The following is a 9671-nucleotide window of genomic DNA, read 5'->3' on the forward strand; positions in this document are numbered from 1 at the left end:
CCCAGGAATCAAAACATAAATAAGTGGCTCATTCTATGCATAAACACGACCAAGGATAGATAGGGCAACGTATCTTAGGGCTATTGAATTTTATCTTACTCCAGTGCTCTGCTTTGCTTTCATCCAAAACAGCTCAGACAGCTCAGGAGATTAAACAAATTGAAGTGTTACATACTGTTTTGGTGTAATTTACTGTAATTGATGTTTCTATCTTGTGCCGAGGCCTTCCAAAGCAATTGCTTGTGTTTGTAGGAAGACATGCAGCCCAGTGGGGTGTATTGACTCAGGCTGTTGACTAATACTGCTCTATTGGCATGTTTTAATGCTCTCCCATTGTTTGACTAACAGACCCCCCTGTAAAGCTAAAAGCACACCTTGCACACTAGTGAACGTGGGGATCAGAGTATGTTTTATACTCACAAATACTTAATACTTATCCTCCTTACTTACAGTTCCTTTCTGGTTCAGCGTGGGTTGTCCGACCTGTTTCTGTAGCTCTGCTGATAACCTAGATTTCATGCACATCTCTCACAGCTCAGCAGATTCTCTCATCTGCGCCATAATATCCGTCCTTGATGTTAGTGACGATTGTCATTTTCATAATCAGAGAAAACATGACAGACCCACTTAGCAACATCTACCAATGAGAGCAGCACCGTCTTATGTCTTGCAGCATAATTAGATCCCATGTTCATGACTGGGGAAGAAGTAAAGACGCTTTATCACATGTCTAAGTTCAGCATTTAAATATTTTATTATTTAAGAAGTACAGTAGAATGTGTAGAAAATACTCCCTGAAATAGTTGATGATCAGTCATACAGCATGTAACTATGATTATAATCCAGATTAATGGACGGCTAATATTGATTCATTGAAGTGTAGTGATAGATTTCAGGCAGGCAGACAGACAGACAGAGCAAAAAACAGATGTAAAGGTAAATCAGGTTTCCATCAACAGGTGTGTCGGCTTAAGGAAGCAGTTTCTCATGCTACAGAGGACAAATGGTGAGAAATACTGAATATTTTATGGGGTGGTTATTGTTTTTGATTGAAAGCTGCGATGCATTTAAAAGCACGTGGACCTTGAGTGAAGATTATGTTGTAACACAACCGTTTCCAAGGTGTAGACTGAACTTGAACTCGAAACAGTTAATCTCGAGAACATTATTTTCCACTCGGTTTCCTCACGCAGTGCTAGTTTGTTTTTATTTTCTCCACACGGAGGCTTCTTCACAAAATGTCAGATGCAATTAAGCAGATGTATTACTTTTTTGAAAAGGTGCATCTGAACACCTACACTGCTAATTAATCACAATGATGCAAAACATTTTACATGACAATTGTTTTGTTAGCTGTATTCAGCATGTTTGCTATTTGTGTATGTTTTTTAGCACTCTTGAGAGAGGAGAGCACAACCCGCATTTCATCTGTTACACTGATGCTTGTTTGTGAGGAACACTCTTCCTAGCTGCATCCTATTTTGGTTTGTCAAAGCAAAGCTGCAGAAAAGCCAAGTTTTTTACGTTCCTTCAAGATCCTTTTATGGAAGCGACTAAGGTTTGAGTTGTTACATGCAAGAACTGTGAAAAGAAAAAACACTGCCCCACCTCTGCCTTCAGTCGCTTGCATCCTCCCCTGTGTACAACTTTATGCACTGAGAGGACTTATGTTCATTGCCTCACAATATTTAATGGTATAGTCACATTGCTCAACACTAGACCTACTGCAGAAGGGAGCATGTTAGCAGCATGACACAGGCTGATAAAGAAAAGGTTGTGATCTACTACAGAGACACTGGTGTGCTCAGGTAAGCAGACCTTTACCTTTCAAGCAGTCTTGTGGCCTGGAAAGGCCAGAAAAGGGTTTGCTCTTTCCTCTCACCTTCAAGAACTCTTCTCTAACTAAAAGGGTTTCTTCTGGGAAGAAAAACAAACGTTTGAAGCAGATAATTTTCCCTCTCTCTTCCCCTCTCTCTCTTTTTCCCAAAAACCCACCGGAACCCTTTTTAGCATATTTATTTATAACTTGTTTCTGATTCAGAATCCTGCGCAAAAAGACCTTTATAGCATCAACTATCACATTACCCCTGACAAAAAATAAAGCATGTTTTCATGCTTGTCTGCACCAAACCCCACACAGAGTTGTACCCTTCTGATAACTGCCTGTGCCATCTGACTCTGACAACAATGTTGGGGTGGAGAATGTATTAATATCCTCCTGAGCCCTAAGCATGCGCATTTACTGTCACCTTAATTCATCCCCTTATATGCTTACCAAATATAGGTGTCCTCAGAGGTACTTCATACTGGAACCATTTCACTATTTAGCCTTGCTTACAGCAAAAGGAGTTGGCTTCTGAAAGTATCGTTTAAACATTTGTTCAATCAAATAAATTTGCCAGTCTGCCAAATTGAGTTTTAAAATGTGATTTAGCCAGAACTTATGTATACTGAGCTTCTCTGCAAGTGTTGCCTCAGCTCAGACCCGATTTATGACACTGTAAGTTGAATTGTGGTGGTTGTGTGGTGGAGCTTAGTACGAAAACATGATTTGAAATGAGGGGGGGGGGTTAGTAGTGCTGGTAGCTGTGGAGTAGTGCTTCACAATGACATCCTTATGAATAATGTAGGTCAACAATTATACATAGAATACTGTACAAGATCATGGTGTTTGCACATGCAAATTAAGATCTCTCTCTCTCTCTTTCTCTCTCTCTGAACATATTGATATTTTAGATTAGATAGATCAAAACATAAGGCACCAGCACTGAAGGCAGAGAGCAGCAATGCACCACATTCATTTAAACCGAACTCCCTTCAGATTTCTACCAGTGACATGTTGCAACTAAGTTCTTATTCCAGGATAAGGAATCAGGTCCCACCCCAAAATCTCTGAGACCCCTCCCCTCACCAGAATACAATGGAGGAGAATGTAATTTGATGTTTTGTGCCCACAGTAATTAAAATAACGTAAATAATCTTCATTTTACTCTGAATCACAGATGGCTGCGTTCTACCAGAGAAATCGTCCTTTACATGAATGGAGGCAGAAATATGAACTTCGACGTCTCAAAACTTCCCCCAATAACACAAGACCTTCCGTGTGACTGGATATATCTAGAGGTAATCCGCTCACTCCATTATAAGTTGTTGCATTTTGTCTATATCTCCAATCAAGATCACCTTCCACTGGGTGGATACAGCGTGAATTTAATTATTCCAGCAGCAAATGTATTCATTTAAATTCTGCTTAGGCCGACCATGTTGTTGGTGTAGTTGGCTTCCTGCAGTCCTCACAGTGAGCTACCTTAATGTTTCCGCTCATTTGCTGATGACTTGGTCTAAGTCACACTATTACCAGACTGCAAAAGAGCAGTTTAATATTCGTGTGTGAAAGAGGATGTTTCTGTGTGGAGGTGTTTTTAAAAGGATTTTGCTAATTTGACTGGTGCAAACCCGCCTACGCTTTTTTTGTACAATTTATCATAATATGTGTCGACCACAGAAGCGGCAGTTTTGTTTCTGATGTTCAGCCTTTCAAATGGTTTGTCCTTAAACTACAGGCCTATGGAGCACTCAAACATAGGCTGTTAAACTGAAGTTGAGGAAATGACATGACATGAATCTGGAAAGAGTTTCTCCTCTATGCTCTGGGAGCACGAAAAAAAAGGCATCAGTGGATTTACTGAAACTGGCATCAATCAGCATTTTTTAAATATGCATTTAACATATGATCTGTTGGCTGTTGCTCATACCAAACTGAATATGTTAACAGCAACTCTCCAGGGGATTTAATATGCTGTTTATCAGTGCAGTTTTTTTTGCATTTCTGGACTTTTCTGGAACACGCGGTTGCTCTTCCCACACTGTAACAGGAGTAGTATAGATTTTCACACATCACTGAGGTCTGCTGTATTTTTAACCTCAAAATATTTTGTTCACCTTTAGGGCACCGTGTTCGAGTGCCTCTTTTATTTCAAAGGGGCTTTCCACCGAAATCTCTGGGTGAAGAATGCGTAAAGCTGATCTGGCTATTTAGAGCGACGCAAAGACACGTTACACCATCTCAATCTGTGTCAGCCTATATGCTATGTACACTTGGAAGAAGTCAGTGTCTGTTTGTGCCATATAGAATTATCACCTCTTAACTATATGACATTTCTGGAGAGGAAAAAAAAACAATCATGGCACAGACGGAGTGGGGGTGGGGTGGCATTTGTCAGTGCTCTCATTGGGGTTCAAAAGTAGAATACAAAATGTCTGTCTTTGTCTAATTCAACACATTTTATTTTTGTAACTGAGAAATCTGTTCAGGGACCCCAACATTTTTTATCCAACTGTCAGGGTGTCATTTGTCAAAAAAAAAAAAAAAGTGAAACTGAATTCCCACCCCCAGTCCTTCTGTATGTTGTGAGGTTATAGCTGTTACAAAAACGCAAGGTGGGTGTGTGTGATGCACACGTGGACACGGCGACCCGTCACCTCAAACACACACACTTAGTGGTCATCCCGCCCAGTAGACGTCACCTCGTCCGATCTCCTGACTTCCCCTTTGACACTGTTCACGCCCTGTAGCCTCATCCGCCATCACTTAACGATGACTTTTTAAGGGGCCAAAGCCATTCAACTACGGAGCATTGTCCATCATGATTGAGATGTTAACCTTCAGGGCAGCCTCTTGCTCTTTAGTGTCTCATCTTTTTTTTTTCTCTCCCCTCTTCTCCTCCTGCTTCTGCTTCTTTTTCCTTCTTTCCCCCAGCAGCCTGCGTGGCGAGGCCGTCAAGCCATTAGCGAGTCCCAGCACTGATAATGAAGCCACAGAGGTGGTCTGAGCCCGGGTGGCGCAGGAGCTGGAGCACAGGAGGAAGGTAGATTAGGATAATTACCTGGCCACGGGGGCAGGATGAGAAAGGTGTCTCACTTCCTGCGGGCCTCAGTCGGCAAAGGGGCGCGGTATAATCAGGTGAGACACCCTTTGCTCAAATAGGCAAGAATAAAGAAAAATGGCAAAATTAGTTCCAATCATTTATAACGATCACAATGTGAAATGATAGATATTGGCTCCTTTTCTGATTGTGATATTGCTCGTGCTCTGTTTTCGCAGGCGTCCTCTGCATCCCTCGCACGTACGTATGTGTTTATTTGTTGTTTATGTAGCTGTGGTTTGGGTTCCTCACACATACTGTAAGTAAGTCCTAAATATCCACACTCACCGAGACTTTGAAGAGCCTATGAGGTCAGGTTTTAAATTATGGTCGGCACCCACACCAGGCTTTCTCTCCTCACTCCTGTAAATCCATTTTCCACACAATGCATTTCAAATCAAAGCGGCGTCACCATAACATGCCTTAGGAAACATTAAGCCATAGTGCGTTACTTTCATGTATGATAGCATAGCCCCTGTATGCTTTGATGTGCTCACTTTTTTTTAATGCTTTATTAATAATAACACACTGGCTCCTTCTTGCACCAACATCAGCTTCTGGTGCTCCTTTCTCTCCTCCTGAACTATATCCCTCGCTCCTTCTATGCCTCGGCTCCTTCATCCCTCCCCAGCCCCTCAGCCTCGTCTCAGGATTGGCCTGTGCTGTGTTTGGAAAGCGGGATTAGCGGGAATGATATGGGCCCCGAGATGAAGAGAGTTGACAAGGACCTATCAGAGGGCAGAGATTGCGGAGCGCTGCATCCCCATTGGTTGCTGTGGAAATCAGACATGTCTTCATTTCTTCCAACCATCCTCTCAGAGTGCCCAGCTTTCATTTCCATGCCCAGGGAGGGAAGCAGAAAGAGGATGAGGTTGGGGGGTTGGGGGGGTTGGGGGTCAGGATTTGAGTTTTCTGTTTGTGCCTATAAGTGTGCGTGCACACGAGTGTTTGCTTGCATGTTGTGTGCTCAGAGATACAGAGGGATGAGCGTGTAGACACTGATAGCACTCACCTCCTCCAAAGCTGGCCAAAATACAAATGCTGCAGCAGCCTGCAGATTTCCAGTGTTGTTCTAGATAAACACATTTCCTATGAATGGGAGGCCCGATTCACAGACATGTAAAACCTGATACTGATTTCTCACTGATTTTTTTCGTATTATTTCAGCTTTATCTTCGGATATTTTGAATTACTGTCACAGATAAAGATATCCCAAAGCACACAGTGGCTTGCTCAGTGTTTGCTGAAATGTTCTTTCTGACAATTTCAAAGCAACGGCGGTAATTTACAGGATCACTTAGCAGCTCCACACATTCATATGTGCACACTCATACAAAACAGCTGCTGATTTGATTTTCTGCTTCTGTATTTTCTTTTTTTGTTTGTTTGTGTGCCTTCATGATGCTTTCCTCCTCTTTCTCTCATGTTGCATTAGTCAGTCTTTGCTTTTGTTGTCCTCTCATTTTAGCCCACTACTTTCGCTGCAGGTTCACAAGTCAGTCAGCTGCAGTCTGTGATTGTCTTATTATAAAAAGAGGGGATAAACTCAAGTAAATCTTTTATTTTTTCACAGTTGTGTGTGCAGACTCACATAATTTTTTTCTGTAGTTACACAATGTTTTATTGCAAGATTTAACAACACAGTGGTAAGTTCCTGCTAAAGTTTTCATATAGGAAGACTGTGCCTGTTGAGCTTGTTGTGCACCAGACTGTTGTCTATATTCTCCAGCCTGTTAGGATGCAGCCAGTGGACTCTGGCCGTCTGAACACTGATACGACCAGGGAGCACTGAGGCCGAGCACCCAGCTGACTCCATTGTCCCCCTCGCCCATATTAGATCTGCGTGGTCACCTGGCTCCCCTCCCTGCATCCCTGGCCTGGATCGATTGCCGGGTCCACCCCAACGCAGGGAGCAAGGGGTCAGCTTCAAAGGCCTCCTCCTGCCCACTTCCTGTAACCTGGTGTTCCATTTTTAACCAATGGCACATTCCCTTTTCCATTCCCTCTGCACTCCGTTGCCCTTCTGCGAACAGGTTAAGGACGTGGAGTGTGTGCAGCTCCTCCCTGTGAATAGACTTCTGCCTCCTCCCCAGTCGCCCACACGGGGAGAGAGGGTAAGAGATCAGACCCATCCAAACACAACACCATCACACACCCATTTCATGTGAAAAGCTGTTTTCGATTTAACAGTGGCTCAGAAATGCACAGCTCTCTACATACAAAGTAGTCATTTGTTAATGTATGGTTCCTATCTATAGTGCCTCTATAAAATGTTCTCAATTCAAAGTAGCCACATCAACACCAATGGTTATTATTCATCCATAGGATATATTTTAATCTGACATTATCCATACCTTAATACAAGTATGCTGAAAGTTAATTAAGGTAATAGCTTGTTTATAATTAACCGTTAAATTGAGTGAACTTTTTGGCTTCACTTGTAACATGTTTCATTATTAACTGATCATCAGATCTGCCACGGTATGAATCGCTCTCTCCCTTTCCCTGTTGGGCAAGTAACAAATGGCAGGGCTATGGAACACACATTTTATGTCCATGAGAGCTGTCGGACAATTAGCTCCAAGAATACATATTAATCAATCGAGGTTTTTGAATCTGTTTATTGAGCCCAGCCATTTTTTCTCCCCTCCAGTACATTAGCAGATCTCAGTATGTCCGTTACTCTTGTGAACAGGGATGAGAAGGAGATAGAGGGAGAGGAAATAAAGGTCTGATGAGTTTGGCAAGGAGAGGATGGAGGCTGAGACAGATGGCATGAAGTCTGCAGCACTCTGGCGTGGCTCGCCTGGTGCTAAAATCCTCCTCTCTCACATTCCAACAAATCCTACCAGGAGGCTGGGGAGTCTGTCACACCACTCCGAGGATCCACACGGCTCCCTTCACCCCCTCCACCACCGCAACCCACCCCCACCCCCAGCCGGGCCTCTGACCACTCTGTATCACATTCCTATTATTTTATTTTATTTTATTTTATCCTTCCATATGTATACATTCACACATTAACATGTATAGAGGTGGGCCATTTGGACCTTTACAGGCATGGTAAGATAAGGAGCACCAGGGGGGGGTGTAGATATGAAGTCTGACTGCTCTTATGGAAGAGGAACCAAAGGGGGCTTAATTGAGAGAGGTGGCCTTTACTGTCACTCCAGTGTAAAAAATCTTATTCAGTAAACACTGGGCCAAATCGTGAGGGAAAGACTGAACAATCCATTTATATCAGAGGCAGAAGACATAAGAAGCTTTTTGATTAGTTTCACCACAGCCCGTGCTCTTGAACAGAAACACTGGAGCCCAATCTCAATCCAAACATACACTGCTCAGACCCATCTTTCAAGGCTCCCTGTGGGCCTCACAATCCAAAGTGGACAGTAAGTGTAACTATGATTACACACATAGCACAAGAGCAGCAACTGGATCAGGGGCTCCGCATGACATCTTCATCTCCAAATACTGCACCATTGATACCCTTTGAATTTTCCGAAGCATGCTTTCTTTTTTTACCGCCCCAAAGTGGTTCATCTAGTAAGAACAAACTAATTTATTTTACACTATGCTCTCTCCCCACGCCTCTTCCTCGCCGTCTTCCTGCCTGCCTTCTGTTTGTTCTAATGAATGACTTCTGAGATGAGGTGCTGCTGTGAGGGGGTGACAGGGGGCTTCAGAATCACATTACTGTTAATGATAATAAAAAGAACAATCTGTGCTAAACCTCTTGGATGTTTCCTTTTCTCGTCCCATATGGAATGAATATTTTATCTGCTATTGTTTTGAATATCTTTACATGTTTGAATTGAAGCCTGTGCAATTAAAATGCACACTAAATATTGTTTTGTGTTGTTTTTTTTTCTTCATGCAAGCACTGCCTATTGACAAAAAAGGCTCTTCTGATAAAAAGATATACAGTGGTGCACCATCTGGGTTACAAAGCATACCACCAAGCACACAACATCAGGCACATCTTAGCTACATGGTGCTGCATGAGGAAATATATTCCCTACGGTAACATTTTAAGTGCACAACGAATGCCAAGAACACTCAAAATGCAAACACAGCTTCTAACACATGACAAGAGGTTCGGCAGGAGTTGGGCTTTATTGATGTGACTTCAACTTTTTTTTTTTTTTACAGAAAAAAGGTTGCAAGAGTTCTCAGCATTTAGTCCAACTCCATTCAACTTAAATTGAAACAATTAAATGGGATGTGTTTCTAAAAACAAAGCTGTCAAAGCATGCGTTTGATAGATGCCAACTTCTCATGTTTACATGACGTGTAGGTTCAACACCAACTCTAACAAGCACAACATATTTACAACTCGGTGTAATTGCGATGAGGAAACTCGCATTGAAAAAAGTTTTTGAGCTGAAAACACAAAGCAGTTCACCTATGTGACTCCGGTGTTCCACAGGCCGTCATATCAGTTGCTACTCCGCTCCAAAAGTATTTGCCGGTGTTGTTTACATGGCTCTGACATTCACAAGCAGATCATCACTGACTTTCCCCTCCCACCACCACAGAGATAGAGTTGCTGGCCGTCCTTCCTACATGGCAGGGGCAGCGTGGTGTCCCCAGGCTCATTGGCACTGCAGCTGTCACCCACAGGATGGGAAAGTGGCAGGGTCGATGGCTCCACGGCATGGCTTCTGGCAGCATCCCTCCCAATCCTGGCCCAGTGAAAGGGCAGGGATGGGGAGCCCTGTCTCTCAGTGCATTGATCAAGGGCCA

At 42.9% G+C, this 9671-nt stretch overlaps 1 long non-coding RNA gene across 8 annotated transcripts in view; it reads left to right on the plus strand.

The window, feature by feature from the left end:
* LOC146979576 (uncharacterized) overlaps nucleotides 1-9066 on the plus strand; it is an 82290-nt gene extending 73224 nt beyond the window's left edge. For all 8 annotated transcript variants that reach the window (XR_015036888.1, XR_015036891.1, XR_015036887.1 and 5 more), the window contains 3 exons: nucleotides 3003-3123; nucleotides 4760-4963; nucleotides 5105-9066. This is a non-coding gene — a long non-coding RNA (uncharacterized LOC146979576). The remainder of the gene's footprint in view (nucleotides 1-3002; nucleotides 3124-4759; nucleotides 4964-5104) is intronic.
* Nucleotides 9067-9671: the final 605 nt, after the last annotated feature.

Source organism: Trachurus japonicus, chromosome 10 (genome assembly GCF_045865225.1).
Source record: "Trachurus japonicus isolate A0001 chromosome 10, Traja_1.0".
Classification (NCBI taxonomy): domain Eukaryota; kingdom Metazoa; phylum Chordata; class Actinopteri; order Carangiformes; family Carangidae; genus Trachurus; species Trachurus japonicus.